A 21,126-nucleotide genomic window follows, 5' to 3' on the forward strand; every position below is an offset into this window, starting at 1 on the left:
ATCAAATGCAAAAAATGTATTCTGATAATACACAACGTGACTTGGTGTCTTATTCCCATGCTTTTTATTGAAGCTCAAACCTTTGAACAACACAAATGTTGGTTTACTTATTGACATAAATTCACAGAGCAAATGTGGATATAACAATATCAAATGTGCGCCTTATATTTAGCATATGATGTGGGTATCACTGTCTGTTGTATTAGCCCATGTTTCTGGACTTTGAACTGTTAAAGCTAACAGTCACTAAGTGGTTGAAATGCATAGGCCAATAATGAATTGGGCTAATTTTTCCCTTAGCTTTCGACTGTACAAATTAAAGTGTCCAGCAGCATGGATATAATATGGTTGAAGGATGAAACCCAGTGGCATTTCCCTTAAACACAGACTCTCCTGACCCCAGCCAGTGGGTCAGATGGAAAGCGAGAGTACAGTTCCCCCACCGCTAACAGCCCCTGTGAAGGAAATGATGAACAGGAGACTGCACAAAGCCAGCACTCAGCTTTAATTGGATGGAAGGTGGCTGTACACTCATACCATAAATAACTAGACCCAGGGAAAATGTGTATGTGTGTGTTGCGGGGGTGAGTTGGGGTGGGTGTAGGAGGGTTAACCATCATGCAGTGCTGCAGTGAGCTTAAGCACCACTGAAGCTGAGAAAGGCTGTCTGGGACCTGGTGTAAATATCCTGTGGGCTAACTGATTTGTCTACGGTCGTAAACACGACATAAAGAGCTAATATACAGGTCAGCACTAGCATGATTTACACCCCCAGGAGGCTAAAAACTTCATCAAAGCATTTCATTCCCCTCCTTTTCTCACTCACATGGAGCTTTTCCCTGCAAAGTGAACTTTTTTTTGTTGAACTTGATCCTGAGAAAGTGGACTGTTTTTGATTTTATGAAACTATGGATTGATTTCTGAAATGAAAACATAGATATTTCACACGGACAGGTTGGGTTTTTGAAAGATAAGAATTTGTTTTGGCGCTAAACTACAAACACTGACAGAGAATCCAGGATCCAGATTGACTAAATAGAACTCTTCTAATTTGTTTGTGGATTGGAATTATAATCAGTCAGACTCAGAGACTAATGCGTTTGTCGTTATCTGAGCTGCTTTCAACCCAACACTGAAACACAAAGACAGATTAGACAGGCAAGAGGATGAGGGGACCCCCATTGACAATACAGCACATTGATGAAATCCTCCAAGAGAGCCACTTCAAGAGAAATTTGACTTCTCAAACTGCCTCAGAGCATTTGGTAATAAGGATGTTTAATTTGCTTGGACAACGCAAGCTTACATGAATTGTCATTTTTAAATCAAGTCTCTTATTTTTCTTAACAATACATCGACCCTTAAAAACAAAGGCTCAACCCTGCCTGAAGAACTTTTGTTTATGTCCTACTCATTTTTAAAATCACTATGCAGATGACATGCTTTTGTTTGTGTCATCAGACCTTGATCTTCAGCACCTACTGGGTTGATTTAGACCCAAATCAGAAACAATCAGCACATCCAAGTCTGGGTACATTTTCTGCTGGAAAAACTACTCTACTACTCGTTGTGAGTAAGGACTGAGTGAAAGAGTAGCATCTTGTGAAATGTGCTCCAGCATGAGATGGACAGATGGGTGCAGTGTCAGCAGCAGGCATTGCACCAGACTGCTGTGGTGAAAAGAGAGATGAGCTGAGTCTATCTTCCAGCCCTAACCTATGGTCGTCAGCTTTAGGCAGCGCCTGAAATGATGAGATTGCGGACATAAGTGTCGGAAATAAATTTCATCAAATGGGTTGCTGGGCTCAGCCGTGGGGGCACATAAGGAACTCCACAAGGGGCTTGGTGTATCGCTGTCACTTCTTTATGTAAAAGGAGCCAGTGGAGGTAGATGCTGCCTGGGGGCATTCTTGCCATTGCCAGAAACAACTCTTCAGGCTTGGGAACATGACAGGATTCCCCGGGGAGGAACTGGAAAACCTTGCTAGGTGACATGTGGCAAACATTCACCACATATTTGTTGATGGGTTGTTTCTACAGTATCTGTCTTGCAATCACATATCCACTTATAGCAACTAAGGCATGTGTAAATGTCATCTTTGAGTTATGTTTAAGCACTGAAATGCTTAGTTAAGATCAGGGAACGAATTATTTGTATTCATTCCTGTCAAAATTAATGGGAAAAAAAATGAAATTGCATTCATGATTTATTCAACATTTATTGGAAGAAACATTGCAACAGAACACAACCTGTGCAGCAATTACATACATTCTCCAAAATACATTTGGCATATCTAAACTACATATTTGCTCATACCCTTTGATTGACCAGTTGAATGCCACGATGCTGATATGCAAATAACTTAGAAAGACAACAATGTAAGACACAAAATGAACAAATGAATCAAAAATAAATCAGTGTAGCAAAATGCATTTGATGCTGCTACAGCAGAGATACAGCAAAATGTCAGCTTGTTTCCAGGATCACTGAACACCCTGATGTCTCTGCTGGCGTGTTCTCCAGCAGACTTACATGATCATGTGTCAAAAGCATTTTCTCTCCAGTATCTCATAAGCAGCTGCTTTTCTTGTGGAATAATGTGTTTATGGTTTCCTCTTATGACCACTTGACGTACAGTCAATCCATAAATTTAAACCATGTGTTCCTGTGACCTACACAACATGCACAAAGAATAAATGCCTCCAATGAATACCTCTAAATGGTCTAATTTCTGGTAATATGCACCAGTCAGTCTAATTTGTCTTCCTTGTGTTTGCCCTTGGAAAAAAACAGAGCTTGTCCCTTTGTGCAGGAAAGTGTTGAGGACACAAGGCGTGGAATGTAAAACTCTATCTTCATCAAGCTTTTTTTTTTTTTTTTTCTATTCTGGTCCTAACTGCTTTTTTCACCTTGTGTGTGTGTGTGTATGTGTGTGTATGTGTCAGACACAGTGTCCATCCTTAAATTGCAGAAGGAGGGACCCCTGCCTGGGCCCGCCATCTGTCACCTGAGCACCTGCAGGGACTGCAGTCTTGTGCAGCTTAAAAGGTGAAGTCATTAAGATGTTAAAATAACAAATGTCTAGTTATGTTTGACTCTCCATCACACAGACTAGGTCCAGTTCACCCCGCTTTCAGAGTGATGAATATTTTTTTCATTGCTACTACTTTCCCACCTTGACTAAATCTTGACTAAATGAGTAGATAAAGACACATCAGTTAAGTGGGAGGTCCACATCACCTTTGATCGGCCTGGGCTCTTTGGCCTGAATCCTGCCACCAAGTGTTATTTATGTGTGTGTGTGTGTGTGTGTGTGTGTGTGTGTGTGTGTGTGTGTAGTTAGAAGGGCTGCCATCCCACCGAGACACAAATTAAAATAGCACCCAAGAACACACAACTGACGACATTCCATCACTCGTTTCCAAGCTGTCTTCCCTTCAGTTTTTTTTTCCTCACCCACACAGACAGAGACCCAAGGTCAGTGGAGGTCTGACTGGACGTTGATGAATGAATGTGAAGGGTGTCATCCTGAACAAACAGAGTCTGGGCCCACATGCTGCTACATCCTGAAAAATATGTCTGTTACACCAACAGCTAAGGGAAATACTTTGGAGGTCCCTCACATCCTCTCTATTGCTCATTCTATCTTTCTCTCTACATGGAACAGAGATATTTTGTCATTCCCTTTGCACTGAAAGTGAAAAATAACACGCCTACACAAATACATTACTGAATGCATACACACACACACACACACACACAGCTTAAGCTGACATCAGTACTTAAGGCTAATATCTGATACTTGACACAAAGAACACAATTTCTTTCGCACAAGGTCACTGTTTTAGACAAACAGTGTTGCAGCCAACAGACATGCTTCCCACATGCTGTTACAGCCAAATAAATACGTCTAGCTACCTCTGCCTGCTAATCTCCGATGCCAACCTGCCTAGCTCCTCCAAGGGTGTGCAGATAAATAGCTTAATGTTAACAGCCTCTTAAAATATGACATTGCCATGCTTTCAGTGAAGGGGAAGACGGGGAGGGGGATTGGACATGGTGGGAGATGATGGAGAGGGTTGCGATGGACAAAGACAACGGAGAGAAGAATTTTAAATTCATCGCAAACTTCAAGGACAAAGTAGATCCTTACAGCACATGCCAAGATATAATGATATAAAGATCACAGGCTTCATGCAAGAACCGCTTAGATTAACACTCATTTAGCATCTAACTTCAACAAATTGGGTTGCATCACCCACATAAAGAGAAACTTTACAGATATTCTTCATTCTGATATCAGACAAGCACACACTGCAAGATTTGAAAATAAAGGCACATCACTCATTACAGCATATTATTAAAATTATTGTGGCAGAGGGGGCAGTGCAGCACCTCACATGATAGGGAAGCAAATGGAGAAAAAATGGAGACTAAGATGCAAAGAAAACTTTGCAGTTCGAAGAAAAACAGAGTAAGGCTATACAAGTCTGAATGATGCCTTCAGCAGTGGTTGTTTATTCTTCATCATATCATCTTGAACATCTGCAACTCATGTTAGCCTCAAGGGTTAAATTGTTTTGCATTGCTTGGCAACAGTATCTGCTGCTCCGGGCACTGGTGTGATAGTCATATCCATCCCAATTTTAGCTCATTTGATATTATTTGGGCGGTCCAGACGATTCTCAGAGCAGTTATCACATGGGATCTGTAAACTTCACACATTTCCAAATAATCTGGGCCAAACATCTGATCAGACCAAGATCCCAGGTCAGATTTTTCTTCAGATTGTAAGGAGAAGTGAAACAGGAGTAAACTGACCTGAATCAGTCCAGCTTAAGACCAATACTAAATGTCATTTTTACATTTGACATTTTTGCAAATTAAATTTGCCAATAAACAGGCAGTAAACATCAGGCTACAACTTTTTTGCTTTTTCTTTTTTTGTGCAAATTTACAATGTTAAGAGAGTTTGGGGCACACTCCATGCACAAGCCTTTTTTGTTTTGTTTTGTTTTTTTTCAGGTAAAAGACACGTATTATAAGAAAACGAGACTTCAAGAAAATGTTTTACCCGGGGTCTAGTGTTTCAAAATTAAACTGTACTAAGAGCTTGTTGAAACATGAACAGCATAGTAAACTGAATGAAAACAACACCATGCACTCTAATTAGGTGAAGATAAGATAAAATTGTGCATATGAGAACATGAACATTATGATATCCGTCTTCTTCTTTTTGGTGTTCACAGTCTTTTTTTTTTTTAAGATCTGGTCTTTAATTTCAAAGCTGTGCATTAAGGAGGAGTAAAAGGAGGAAGATGTTGGTTCATGGGTTACCTGATTCTGTCTTTCTAAGCCTGTTTACTACGGTTTTCTTGACAGCAGACTTTTCGAATACTGAACATTTTGAGATTCTCATTAACTGATGCACTTCTAGGCTGGTAATACATACCATCTATATTTAATGTATACTTACGTTCATCTGGTTAAATACAGGCTGTGGAGGTATTATAAAAAGACTACATACCACTAGAGAGGAAGTCAGACTATATGGGGGAAAAAAGACCTACCTTAACTTCATCAACTTTTATGGATATCTGAAATGTCCAAGTTGTTTGCCTTTTTTTTTTTCGTTTTTTTTTTTTTAATTACTACTAATAATTTTCAATAGTAAAACTGCTGGGACCAGGTACATGCAATATACCTATCATACTGTCTAACCACAGACTAAACTTCCAACTTTAAGGAGAAGATTAAAGTCTAGAAATATTTTATTTTATTGTATTTTTATTTTTATTTTTTTTGGAACAAACCCTGTCAACAAATAAATACACACACACACACACACACACACACACACACACACACACACACACACAAAAACCAAAAAACATTAAATGACCCTCCAGAGCTCCATTGTCATCCAAAAAGCAGAAAACGCATTAGTTACTTCAGCTGTTGCACCAGATGACATGGTCCTTTATTATCATGAACACGTGCACTGTTGTCTATTTTGAATATTTTGACTCAGAACTACATACTTTGTCCTGCTGCTGGAAGTAGCAACAGGAGCATTATAAATGGATTTTTTTTTTCTGCAGTAGGGCTAAACAACTAATTGATTTCAAATTACAATATCAATTTGAAACAAATTAGCAAATCTCAAAGGCTGCAATTTAGTGTATATGTTGTCCAACACATCTGACTCAGGGTTGACTCTGTCATGCCAACAGGTTTAAAAATGTATGCTGTCCTCCCTGTAACACACACACACTATGTTATAGTATCTCACATGGTAATGCTCCATCACGTTTTAAATATATTACACAGTGAATATGGACTTTTTAAGTAACTGTACTTTAAAATAAATAAATTAATGCAAATTGCAGTCGGTCAAAAAGATCACAGTTAGCTTTTTCCCCCTAAATCATTAGCACTAGTCCACAGCTGAAAATAGTGTCCAGCAAATGCATTATTTCCTCCTGATGGAGTAACACTCATTGAAAATAACAATGCCCAGCTGGGTTAGAAAAGAAAATTAAATATTCAGAGACAAAATAATGTATGGCTAGTTTAATTCCTTGTTCCTTTTTCCAGGAGGGGCTGGAAGCGAAGTAGACCCTCGACAGGTCACCAGTGATTCAGAAGGATACACAGAATAAACACACATATCCAATCACCACATCAAGGTTGATTTAATATTGTCTGGTTTGTATTGTTGCACAGCAACAACAAAGTGACAGATCTGTTCTCATCCTTCATGCATTACTAATTCTGAAAGGTATGATTAGAATGACCTTGTCTTCCTTTGATGTTGGTCCTGACTTTGACTGGGTAACACTGGTCTGAGTGGATCGTAGTGTTGTTCATTGCTCCTTCTCCATGGCTGGAAAAGCTGGGTTTAGGCGAAGAGAGACAGTCAATAGAAATACTGGCTGCATGTTTTCTACTGTGAGACAGAGGGAGGAGAAGAAGCAGGGGATAAAGCAGGAGGGGGGACTGAGCAATGAGGAAAGACAGGGAAGGGCTGTGGTGAGTAAATGGAACCGGGTCTGTTGGTGGGGGTGTTTCCATACAGTGCACAGGGTCAGGGAGATATATGAAGTCTTGTCACATTGCGAAGGTTGAGGTGTGGTCTGTATTGGTCCAGACAGTGACCTCCAGGAAAGGGCCAAAACATTTCCAGATGTCTGCCAACAGCATTACTGGATTGTAAGGGAGCAGAATGAATTGCAAATCAAATGACAGCACAGACATTAAAGTCTTTACAGGGAGCAGGAGAGGGAGCACGAGTGTTTGGGATAAGGCAGAGGACATTGTGTGTGTGCATATCTAGATGTTAGTGAAAAATGGAGACGGAGACATTAAAGTGCTTTAGATTTCTTCCCTCTGTGCTTCTTGCCCAGAAGGGAATCTTTGACGTTCATTTATTCTGCTCCCCGGTGTGCCAGCTTGCTGTGGATTCGACATCAATCACGTAGTTTCATTTTTTTATGTTCATTTTGTATCACCATTTTGCATTTTGGTTTGTCATTACTGGTGATAGATAGGCAAACGCATTGTCTGGGCAATGGTTACATTAGGGGTGATACACCGGGGAGTCTGAATTATGAGAGGATTTGAATTGTCTGGGAAATGCCTTTGCTAAAATGGCATTTGAAAGTTAAAGCTCAGGATAAAGGAAGCAGCACTTGGACCAGAATTCTCTGCAATGTAGCATCACTTATTTTTAATACAATAAGTATTACAGTGAAAGAAAATCTCAAACGTGATCATTTATGTTTTGTATCAGCTGTCAGAAGCAAACACACTGATTTCTTTGCTGTTAAATTCATTGTCTTAGCCATGCTAACAGAGCTGATGAAATTCCTCTTCTGCAGTGTTTCTAAACCTGCAAAGCAGAACATCATGAGTCTATTCAGCAAAACCATTGGGTCACATTGCATTAGTCCTTATGAATGACATTTCCTTAAATTCCCCAGATATGGAAGAAAAATTACAAGATCTCTTACAGCAACTTATTGTAAAGGCAGCGAGAGAAGCAGACAGTCAAACTGAATAATTTCAAAGTTGATTCCCTGTTTCCATTCTCTGCCAGCTCCTCCACAAAACCTCCAGATCGGAGCCTTTAGTGTTGAGGAATGTCGGTGAGCCTCAGGCTGTCTCTGCGGGCTCTCTTTTTCCCGTTCCATCTCACTTCCACCTGTTGGATATCCCCTCCTGTCTGCCTGCTATGCCTTTTCAATCTAAAGAGGTTTCCAAGCAAAAAGGAAACTTCATAGTCACAGAGACAATCAAAACATGCACTGGGGCATAAATCCATAGAGAATTCAGCAATAGGATAACAGGCCAAGTTTGGACCATTAAATTGCAGTAGATCTGATAGTAAGAACGTACGTACTCATCCCCCACATGACATGCATAAAAGGATGAAGGTTTACCTGCTCCTTTGGAGAAATCATAATGTGAGAGAAGTAATAGAACTCAGTGTAAATAGATTATAGAACTGTCTAGAATGGCCTGCTTGTGCAAATAGCCTTTAACTTTGTAGGACCTGTTTAACTGATACAAGAAAAAATATTAACACTGGAACCGCCAATGGGTAAATTTTACCCCCTTGACATTTTCATATCCAGGTACTTCTGTCAAAGTAAAACTCCTACATCTCTGAGTTCCTGACTTTTCCTCCTCAAACTGCCAAGGGTCATTTTTACGTCACAAAGAAAACCATTGCATAAAGGAGCTTTCACACAGGGCGTGGCAGCTGCACTGCTGCACTCTAAATCCCATTAATTTCAATGGCTTGTGCTGCACAACAAACAGTATACAGCTGTGCCGAGCAAAGGGCACGTGATACACATAATTGTTTTATACATTCTTTTATACAGTCAGTGAGTGAAACCCAACATGGTCCTCTGCTGTTGTAGCCCATGCAACGTAAGGTTGGACCTGTTATAAGTCTGTAATACTTTTTTCGCTCAGCAGTAGTGGTTACCTGAGTTACCATAGCTTTTTGGGCAGGTCAGACTGACCATTCACCTCTGCCCTGTCTCCTCAACAAGGACTTTATTTGAAGAACAATTCTGAGGGAACTCCAGAGGGTGTTGCGTTAAAAAATCCAAGAGATCAACAAGTCCTGAAATATTCAGACTAACCTATCTGCCACCAGCAATTACAGTCACAGTGACAGCAATGGTAAACGGTTTGCACTTATAAAGTGCCTTAGTGGTACTCAAAGCACTTTATAATGTGTTTCTTCTTCACCCATTCAAACGCACATTCATGCACCAATCGTGACAGAGCTACCAGGCAAGGTTGCTGACATACAGAGCAACTTATGGTTCAGCCTGTTCTGCCCAAGGACACTTTGGCATACAGAGGGACCATGGATCAGACTGCCATCCTTGCACTAAGTGGACAACCTGCTCTACTGCCTGAGTCACAGCCGCCCAGTCACTAAGATCACATTCTCTCTCCATTCTGATGTTTGATATGAGCATTAACTGAAGATAATGGCATATAGCTTCATATTTTATGCATCAAATTTTTGCCGCATGATTGAATAGTTGTACCAATAAGCAGGTGTACAGGTGTTTCTAATAAGGTGGTTGGTGGATGTATACATCCTATATGACATACAGTACTGTAAAAAAAAAAAAAGTACTGACCCACCCTGACAGATATCTTCTATTTTTTGCATATTTGTCACACTTAAATGTTTCCGATCATCAAGTTAATTTTAGCATGAGACAAAGATAACCCAAGAAAATGCAAAATGCAGTTTATGCTGGCAAGCCCCACCTTGCCCTATACAAAAAAGTAATTGCCTCCTTCGCTACCAATCTACCAAATAACCAAATTTATTTGGCAGTTGGGGTCAAGATCACCAGCCACACCCATGTATGATTATTGTCAGGCTTGTTGAATGTAACCATCACTTAAACAGAACCTGTCTGACATTGTGAAGTAGCTAAAGGGTCTCAAAAAGCAACACATGATGCCACATTCTAAAAAGATCCATCCATTCATTCATCCTGTGGACGGATGAGTCAAAGGTGAAACTGGAAGACTTGGGTCCCGTTACATGTGATGTAAAACTAATACTGCATTCCACAAGAAGAACATCATACCGGCAGTGAAGCATGGTGGTGGTGGTCGTGTGATGGTTTGGGGCTGCGTTGCTTCCACAGGACCTGGACAACTTGATGGAGCCATGAATTCTGCTTGCTATCAGAAAATCCTCCTGGAGAATATCCACCCACCATGATCAAAAACCATCACATGTGACCAAATGAAAACTATTCTGCAGAGAAGAGTGGGCCAAAACTCCTCCATGCCAATGTGATGCCAAGGGTGGCCCAACCAGTCATTAGGTATTAGGGGAGCATTTATTTTTTGCACAGGGAGGACACAGGTTTTCAATAAATCTTCAATAAATCTTCATTCATTTTTGTGTTTTGTGGGTTGTCTGTCTAAAATTAAATAAATATAAATGTTAGTTTGATGATCTGGAACCTTTAAGCACAAGAAATAAAAAAAATAGAAGACATCCGGAAGAGGGAAAACACTTTTTCACAGCACTGTATATACGTAGCAAATTGGTCCACTTAAATGGGTAAGATTAAAAAACAGTTAACAGGTATAATTCATTTCTTTTTCAACCATTTGGTACCACAAGAAACTGCAAACAAAGGACTGGCATGAATGAAACGATTAATTTGTGAAGACGAACTTGTTCAAATCCCTACAGTACACTACTAAATTGTAAAAACATTTGCATGGAACTGTAAGCGCAGCATGAATCCTGTTCAGTCCAGGGAGTGTCAAGTACTTGCACAAGGAGCTCTTGGATGTAGTGAGGCTGGTTTGTACTAGATAAGAAGTGGTTTGTTCAACATATTGTCCGACCATTTACGGGAATGAAAAGTTATTCGGAGTGGTCACACTGGAAAGCAGAGAGAAAAACTGGCAGCAATAATTATTTAAACCACGTGGCAAACATTCATAATGTTACACTCTTTTGGTTGCATGAAAAGTGACAGAAATATTTGTTAAAATACAAAAAGACAGAGCTTGTGAGAGAAGTTCAAACTTGGGCTCCCCACCATAGCTAAACAGTCTTGGCATGATGTATGTGTGGATGTCAGCTTGTCAGTAATGAAAAGTCACAGATATTGTCAGACACAGCCTTACTCCAGACAGACATTAGGAAGGTTTGGGGAGAGAAGGTTTCTGGAGTTATTTGACCATCTGACATGCAATTGTGATAAAGCATACAGGCACGTCAAGTGCACAACTGTCACAACAGACTCTGGAATTTGGTTAAGGTTACTGAAAAGCTGTGGTTAAATACTGCAAAGACTGTAAACTCTAAAGCAAAAGGAGTTCTCGTTTTGGACCACAATTTACCTCAATGAGAAACTATTTTAGTGTGTGTCCCTGTTTTTTTTTTTGTTGTTGTTTTCTTTGGATACACAAAAGGACTACAAGGCACAAGTCTGACTCCCCAGATGTAGACTGCAGGTTTTTTCCTCCTCTTCCCCTGTTGCTGTTTCTAAAAATCCAGCAACAACCTTTGAGCAGCTACCTGCTGAAAATGGCAAAGTTTGTCATTGATTGAGTGCACATGTTCCAACAAAAATTTCCCTTGTCAGTATTTGGCAGGGGCACCGTCGCTACATCCTGGGCTTACCACCACCCAAAATGACCATTATTGGATTAAAGAAATACAAAACATCCCATGCCATAGCAGAATAATAACAATGTGTACCCAGACCAACATTGTAAAGACAGATCTAGCTATAGAAGACAAACACAAGTCATGACTGACATTCTTAGTGACTGGTTTTGTTTTCTTTGACCTTTGAACAGCTGGGGGCAATCGCATATATGTGACGTAACAATGAACCAGAAAAGGTAAAGATGCCACTGCTGGCAAACAGGGATATGTTTTTTTAATAGGCTAGATCAATAAAAATAACCACAAAAATGTTAGAGTACACAGAGTGCTAATAAAAAACACATTGTTCTCAAACATCGCTATGTCCAACCATTTTTCATCTTTCATCTCATTTCAGCTTCAGTTTCAGCCTGAGAAAAGTGGAACTGACCAAAACAGTAGAGTTGTGGGTCAGAAAACCAAAAAAATGGGCTGAAAGACACTAAAACTATATAGCATCCAGCACAATAAAAGCATTAGTACAAAAAATGGTAATAGTATACAGCAGAAGCAAGATGCAACATCATATTTCATGAAAATGTGACGTTAATTTAACAACGGAAAATCTTGAAATAAGTATGCAATATGACCTGTAAGTTGCGGTAGTCTGAGCTCTGGAAATAAATCTAATTTTTTGGGGTGTTACCACCAGTGCAACCACACCACTGTAACAAATACTAAAAGGATTAATTTCTTCACACGCTGGAATTGTGGTAGACCTCTCTCACACAACGGTCTAATGCATTGTCAGCATATGATTTATCTGAGCTGCTCAGCCATGGATGGAAACATCTGCCGCAGCTGTCTGTGTCAGAATCTAAGTTAATACAGCCATATGGAAACACAGCTCTTTGCTGGGCTCTCAGATTGCAGAGCAGGTTACCAGTTTAGTTGAAAGTCCACCCCAGAGGCAGGAGTTGATCAGGAAATTAAAAATTCAGTGTGAAAACCAAGATAGCAACTGCACTCCTCCCTCCTGAGCACACATGCGTTCTTAATAGCTTGGCTGAAATTGTGGTCCATTTCCCTTCCACAGCGATCAAATGTTGAGGTTTAATGACAGCGATTAGCCTTGCTGATAAATGCTACAGCCATACAGACCAGGTTAATCGTTTTCTCCCTTATCTTTCCTTGGCTGTCACGCAATTTCCAGACTCAAATTCCAAGACTGAGACCTCACGTATATTGTCCTTGCGTGCCATATAAAGAAGCTGTTTTGTTCACTGTATGACCTGTAACGAATGACAAATTAGAGGAAAAACCTGAAACCTTGAACCCCACAGTAAGGCAGTTTTGTTATGCTCTTGGAAGCACTGTGCTGGCATGGTATGGGTCCACTTTTCTCCTTAATGGGAAGGATGGAAACAAATAAATACAAGATTGTGCTGACTGATCACCTTTATCCTGTGATGAGACATTTCTATCCTAAAGGGAGTCGTCTCATCACAGCACCAGAGTCATCAAAATACACATACAGGTGAGAAATGTCGGGAAAAGTCAGCATGAAGTGTCCTGGTTGAGGTGCTGGGCTCCAGTGTGCCATCAGCACAGCTTGAATGCACCTTTGCATTCTCTATCAAGTTCAAGTCTCTGGAACTCTGCTGGAGGGAAGAAACACTCTTCTACTACTTCTCAATGTCTAGTGTAATATATTGCACTATATAATGTGAAATATTTATGTATTTATTTGCTGATTGTGATGATGATGATGATGGTGGTGGTTATGGAGAGCACAGTGAGCACAATAATATCCACATCCAAACCAAAGATTTTCCAGTGTACTTAAATGGTTAACAGTGACAAGTCAATGGCAATTAACAAGAATGTGGAAGACCCAAAGCTGACATTCAGCAAGCCGTCTGGGTGAATATGAGCACAGAGCCACACTCATACAGCACTACCTGTCAGCCACACAGCTGCTAATGCTGACTGACAGCTGGGTCTGAGGAGGGTGTCAGTGAAACAGGAGAATGCTCTTAAAGAAAGTCTTGATATCCCTGTCGGAAATTTCCATCCAAGTTCCCTTCCCTTGTACTTCTTTCTGTTGTTGCATTGCTGGGTTTCTTGATTTCTGGACACCATCCAATGTGGAAAAGCGATTTGCCCAAGGAACACTGACAGTCAGCACATGGCAATGATGGGGCTGGTGGAGTGATCTTGGCATGGCTCTCCTAAAGACATGTTTTAAACAAGTGGTTGTAATTACAGCTAGTTCTCCCTTATTAAAAAAGATTTATGGCTTGGCCCGCAATATTGTGAGAGGCTCTGTTGTGCTTTGATTTTCAAAGGGTGTGCAGGTAATTCTGCCAGAGACTTGAAAATATGAAAGTACAATGAAGGAAATAAGCACCGACAACAGTCCATGTGAAAGATTAAAAATGTTATAATGAATTAAGAGATGTTTTAAATCTGTTTAATATAGGAAACAACATCAAGATATATTGATTCCTCCTATTTCATAAAAGGAATGTGAATCTGAACAATAGGGCCATTCATCAGTCACACACTCATCTGTGCGGCTCGCCATGATCTGCAGTTAGAAGTTGAAGACCTGCTGACCAGATTAAATGTACCTAAAGGGTTCTGCTCCTTTCAAACGATAAAACAGCTTTTTAAGAAAAAAACAAACAAAAAAACTGAGAGTAAAATGCATGTCCTCCATGTGGCTCTTTCACTTTCTCCTCTGCCTCGTCTCTCTCTTTCTGCACTAACTTCCTCTCCTCATCTTCTCTGTTGATCTAACAAATTCTACCTGTGGTGCAGTGAGAACAGCTTGCTCAAATAGTGTCACTAAAATCTATCAGCAGGTCAAGTCATTGCAAATGTTCACACGCAATATTGTACATCAAGGCAGGTAAGTAAACATCTAACAAGCTAACTCCAAATACAAAATGTACCATCATTTTTTAAGGAATCACGCAGACTTGCTGAAACTGTGCTTCTGTGCATCCCTTGGCTTTTTTTCAACAAGCTCAATTGGATTTGCCCCCTAATGCTCTGATAGATAAGCACTTTACCTATTAGCATGGATTCAATGGCTCTGGAAGGAATGAAGCAATCAAACAGTAATTCCACAGACAAACATGGAGGCCATAAATCACTCACTCCCACCCACACACTGAGATTCCATATTACTCTGTCACCACGAGTGCCCAGCAAATACCAACCTGCAACCAGCCAACCCATTGAAATGACCTCCAGCAACTTCAAATGGCTCAATGACATGCAACAGCCTGCCTGTCAACATTAAGGTGTCACCAAGGGGCTGATGGTAGTTAAAAGGACGAAAACTATGTCATAAATTCTAATCACAGATCGCATTCATGTAGTTTCAAGAGGCTTTTGAATACAAAAAGAGACAGCTGAAGCAAAGCAAGTACATTCTGAGATCTTGTAAAACTTGTATGGTGGAGTCTCTCTGTGAGAGGATAGAGGAAGCAGCAACAGACCTTCACCTCAGCTGTAGTGCTTGTTGTTTGGAGAGCTTTCGTGAGGCAATGAGTGGAATCATGGAGGCAAGGATTTATTGAAGAACCCATAAGTCATTAGAAAAACAAAAAAAGATTTTGCTTGGGAGTCTGTAGAGCTGGTAGAAAAAAAAAAAGAGAAGAAGAGAGGAAGAAGATGAGGACGAGGACGAAATGGCAAAGCTGAAACTTAGAAGAAGAAGAGGACAGGAAGAAGAACCACCAACGCGAACCACAAAAAAACCACAACCGATGCTGACCCCTACCCAACAAACCGGGTCCAAAAGCCAAGTCCAAACCAAAACCCGAACTAACAACAAGTCCTTTGGGTTCCAACAACCAAACAACAGCCCCAAGGTCCCAAAAACGGGGCCTAACAAACACAAAACCCTTGACAGGCCAAGAACTAAGAAAGGAGCACGGCACGGGCTCAGCGCAACCAAAGAAACACAAACAAAAAAAAAACACAACACACAAGTGGTGATGTGTGTCACCAGGAAACAGCACATCCAAGCGCAAATCGAAGAGAAAGAGGAATGACACACACGAAACACGGACACAAACTGTTGTGCGCTGAAATACAGAACAATTATGTCCCACCAGCAGCACCACAGTAGTGGAAAACAGTACTTTTATAACTTCAGTCCACTGCGGTATTTACGCAAAGAAATGAGGTCTTCTCATGAAAAACGAAGCACACCTACATGCGCTGTTTATTCCCCTCATAGAAAAGACCGCAAGAGAAAAAAATCACTCAGTTTCATCTTGGACAAATCTGACATTAGAACGCCTTTGTTAACTCTTTTTAAAGTCATCTTTGGTCGCACACCTATCAGAGCACACTGCAGCCACCAAGCAGCAGCTACCACAACCTGCAATGTGGGGCGTTCAGGGAACATTGTAAATTGCAGTCTATTGATAAGAAAATGATTAGCTGTTTTGCCTGTGACAAGGTGGGAAGTGTGACTAAACGGTTCTTAGAAGGTGCCAGATTTGAACCAACTAAGCACTGGCACTAGCACCAGGTCAAAGTCGCTCATGTCTGTAAGAGTCAACAGGTGTATCCCTAAGAATTGCACTTAAATATTTTGCTTCTGTTTTGCATGTCCTTAAAAATCATCCCACCTTTGTCAAAGCCATTAGCTGGACTTTATTACATCCTTCAGCTGACACTTACATTTATTAAGGGGCAGTTGAAAAAGAGTGGGTCAGCGCAATGTGACTCAGGATTGTAATGTAGAACAGAATGTTACACTCCTACATTGTACATCCACCAACAAAATATTTGTATATCAAAGGTCAAGGAAACCAAATTATTGTCTTTTTCAGTATTTTTGGAATCCTTCTGTAAAAAGACGGTTAAGACAGTTAGGACTTATAAAAAATGACTAATTATGGGAATGTAGATAGCAGGCAAATACCTGCACTTTTAGCTGTACTAAGGATTGCACATGATTTATATCATCAGTTGATCTCATGCAACTCTGTGTATTGTGTCTGACTGAAGCAATACATCTGCAGTGAACTGACGACTCTGTTCTCATCATTTCTCTTGAGGTTTATAGTTTTTTTGTTTATCATTCATTTATTATTTGACAAGTAAGTGAGGTAAATTGGGAAAAACGATCCCTACATTCAACACATTGACAGTGACTGTTCATTTACCATATCACAAATTGTGATGTGCCATTGTTCTGAGATAATCATTGTTATTTGGGTCATCTGTGAATGAATGTTCTGTTTTAGCACATCTCTCTACACAATAATGCACTACCATAGTTGCCCAAAGGCAAAAACAAGCTGTTGGGGCTGAGGTAACTCCACATCCCTCCCATTCTTTGTGTGTACACTTCTTCCATGGCAGAATTAAAACCCTGGATTTGCAGTGTGGTAGTTACACCCTAATTACCTATATTTTTAAGTATTAAAATGGTAATGAGCCATGCTGAGTGATCCAATGCAAACTTTCTTGTTACTTATGCTGCTGATGTCAATGCCAGTACTTAAGTCCTGTGGCTTGTCTGGGTCCATTACCGGCAGGCAGGTAAATCCCACTCTGGGAAATGGAGAAAACAAGAACTGCAGTGGAAATACAAATAATGTATAATGAGGGCAGGACCTAACACCAAATTAATTTCCAGATAAAATAAAAACTTCTAGAAGGCTTTCAATAGCTCATACTAATGATGCTCAACAAAGCAAGGGGAGTTCATCTCAGGCCTACTGATCTATATGCAGTTCCACTTGCTAACACATTCATCCTCTGCATGTGCAGTCATCTGAATACTGGCTATGTAAACAGTTCTATTTCTGCAGCATTCCTCTCATATCAGTATTCAAAGGGAAGACATACACTACGAGCACAATGTACGACAAGCTGCTGTCTGCTGTGAAATGCAAATACATAAAATGTGACCCCTCCAGAGACCAGTGTAAATCAAGGCAGTATAAATAAACTGTACTATTTTACTCTTTTCAAGCTTGATCAAAGGCAGAGTAGACTGTCATCTCCTGGTAACCTCCCCACAGAATGGCACAGTGCCCTGTTATCTTATTTATCACTGTGGTGCATCCTTTTCCCACAGAGTTTACAGACACCCACTGCTGCACAGCCTGCATTGCCCCCACTTCTGCCACATATAAACACACGCAACTGATCATCTGAGAAAGCCACTGATTGAAAATCAGGGGTGCAGAATATATAGACCTTTTTCATCTAGCCTCTATCTTGTGTCTTCTGGATTCTTTCACATACTTTTCTGAATGTCAATATTTCTGTAATATTGTGAATTTCAAAGCGGAATATGGGGGTGGCATAATAGATATACAAAGCAGCAGAGGACTGCTGGCCTTCTGTCACACCTCGCTGATAGTGTTAAATCAGGAGACTAGGGAGAAATCAGAGTGCAACAGGGTCGTTTTAAAAAAAAAAATTGGTAATTGGCATCGCAATTTGGTTGTTGCTACATTTATTTAAACTTAGACCTAATAGAGGTTGTGTTGTGTAGGAGTAACTGGGAAATCTACACTTAAATACCTAATTTTTCCTTTTCAATACTGGCTTGCTATGTTTATTAGTAAGTGGAACTGAGCCTTCGGAGCCAATTCAGGAGGTCTTCTGAGAATGGTGTTTTAAAACAACAAGCTCACTGATGTTATTCATTATACAGAGAAACTGAAAAAACTCAAAGTAGCCGAGCAATGAAGTACACTGCATTTGTGGAAACTTGTTCAGGTCTCTGCTTTAAAATGTTGGTTTCTGAGCTGCTTATCTGTGTTGTCTTGCTTTATTTATGTCTGCTAATTCAGCTGTTAATGATATAAAAGTGTCAGCTACTACATAAAGCCACATGGTGGTGGTTTTATCCTTTTTCTCGTTAACTCTTGTAAGGCTCAGAGGAAGATGGTTATATATTCATATTTGATAATCATTTTTTTTACACACAGCAAATTGCTACAGAGAAAATAGTTGCAGTTGTTTCGGACACAAGCCATGTTGTGGCACTTTTTTTTGACTGAAAGTGTATCATAAGCCATTATCACTATCAAACTTCTTTTTTGTTGTTTGTTTTTTTTTTTTTTTCCAATTTGGTTTACTCATTCCCATCTATCCATTATCTATACTCCGATTAATCCTCGTTAGGGTCGTGGGGGGGCTGGAGTCTATCTCAGCTGACTCAGGGCGAAGGCAGGGGACACCCTGGACAGGTCACCAGTCTATCACAGGGCTACACTTAGAGACAGACAACCAAGCACACTCACATTCACACCTACGGACAATTTAGAATCACCAATTAACCTCAGCATGTTTTTGGACCTTGTGGGAGGAAGCCGGAGAACCCAGAGAGAACCCACGCTACACGGGGAGAACATGCAAACTCCCCGCAGAAAGATTCCGGTGCCCCCACCAGGACACAAACCGGCGACCTTCTTGCTGCGAGGCAACAGTGCTAACAACTGCGCACCTTGCAGCCCTTTACTCATCCCTTTACCCTTAAAAAAATATGTTGGCCCCTTCAAAAATATAATGTTGTGACATTTAGTCACATTTATCTACCTTCGTTTTACTTTTATTTGAGCAAAGTTTTATTAACCCTAAGTAACCAGTTTAACTTTTGATTGAGTAAAAAAAACAAACAAACAAAATAATGTAACAGTACTGACTAGCTTTCAAGTAGACTAGGTAGCATCGTTAATTCAAGCTTATTTCTTGTGTTCTATGTCTTTCATTATTTTTCTGAAAAAGTCAAGTGTGTCCTTAGATTTTACCTTTTATTTGCTGAGAAAATCCGCATCTATTATAACAGTTGCTACAGGAAACACAAAACCAAAAAGAGGGCGAAAAATGACTACTGTGAAGCCAAACAAAACAAAACCACAGCTTCCACAAAAAATAACTTTAGGTACAGCATCATCTGTTGATCTTGTCCAAAGCCATAAAACTCCTCAATGCTGACTCCCAAAGTAAATTTTCATTTCACATTCTAAATGTAATCTCTGTTATCAAAGAGCTTGACTTACGTTTTCTGCCAAACCATGACATTCAACCAGTGGACATCTTGTTAAATTAATCAAACTGAGATAAGGACGATAAAATGTGCTCCTTAGCTAAAGGTTTTGATTCTTATCAATGTTTCTAATTGGCTAGCATGTTAACGGTTACCTCACAAGCTACAAATGTGCCACACACTGTTTCATGAGGAAGGAGTAGCTTCATAAAGTATTTTGCATTAGATAATTGCATTTTCAATTACAGAGGATTGATGAGCAACAATTTTAAGAAATGTCCCCTTCTGATGGTGCAGTTTTGTTTGTTATTTTCCCCCCTCATGAAATGAGTAGTAAGATGGTACATCATTTTGTTTTTATCTGTAATAAAAATGGCCCCACACAGATATGCTTTTTAAGTATTATAAATCACACCATGTTGAAAGGCCCACATGAGATGCACCAGCCTGTGGGTACGTTTGCTATGGAAAAGTCCTGCTTGTCCCCAGAGAGACTGGCAGTGATAGCTGTCTCTATTCAGAGAACAGGAAAGCACTTAGCCTCCTGAGGAGTCTCGTCTCACTGCCTCTATTCTTTCCTGGAAGGAGAGAAGTAACACGGGACGCCAAAGTGTCAGCGAGTCTGTGCTTTATGGCAGTAGTGAAATGAGTTCAAGGTGCTAGATCTGGGGTCAGAGTGAGGAGAGGTCACGGGAAAGAAAGAGCAGTGGAGGGGGTCAGGGGTCAAACTTTGATGCAAGATGCTGGCTGGCCTCAGGCTTTGGTTTGATGGAGCAGTCCAGGTGTGAGGAAGAAAGGCGATGATAGAGCTGGAGAGAGTTACTGCTACCGCTTGATGTGTATGTTGCAATGTGGGATATGGATGTTGTCTGTAAGTGCATCAAAGAGTGGGAGCTACAATGCTCTGTGCTTTTGATCACTTTGCAAGCTGCTTTTTGAGAAAGAGAGACCTGCTGAGACCTTTTAGTCACACAGAAAGCAAGAGCATAGGGTGTTCTGACATGGTAGACTATGGAAGATACAGTAAAATGAACAGTCGCTTAAAGACACAAAAAGAAATGGTATTTGTCTGAGGATGCTGAAAATTGTACATTTCTTTGAACAGAAAAAAACAAACAAACTAAAAAAAGGTCTCTGGAGCTCCTCTGGGGGACGAAATCACCCTTCAGGAGTTGAGGATGAGATGTTTCCACAGCGACAGAGCTGATGCACTGAAGAGGCAAAGGGAGTTAAAGGGAGTGAGGTTCCACAAATCATGGCAATAAAGACTGCAGACTCCAAGGTGAGGGGGGTGGAAGGTAGGAGTGAGAGTGAGAGAAGTGACTGGAACAACTGTGTGGTCATACCTTCGTCTGACCTCCTGTTCTGCACCAGCAGGAATCCATGGAGGATGAAGATGTAGGGAGCAGCAGCAAAAGCTCGATAGGGAAA

This window comes from Stegastes partitus, unplaced genomic scaffold (genome assembly GCF_000690725.1).
Source record: "Stegastes partitus isolate 25-593 unplaced genomic scaffold, Stegastes_partitus-1.0.2 Scaffold172, whole genome shotgun sequence".
In the NCBI taxonomy this organism is placed as follows: domain Eukaryota; kingdom Metazoa; phylum Chordata; class Actinopteri; family Pomacentridae; genus Stegastes; species Stegastes partitus.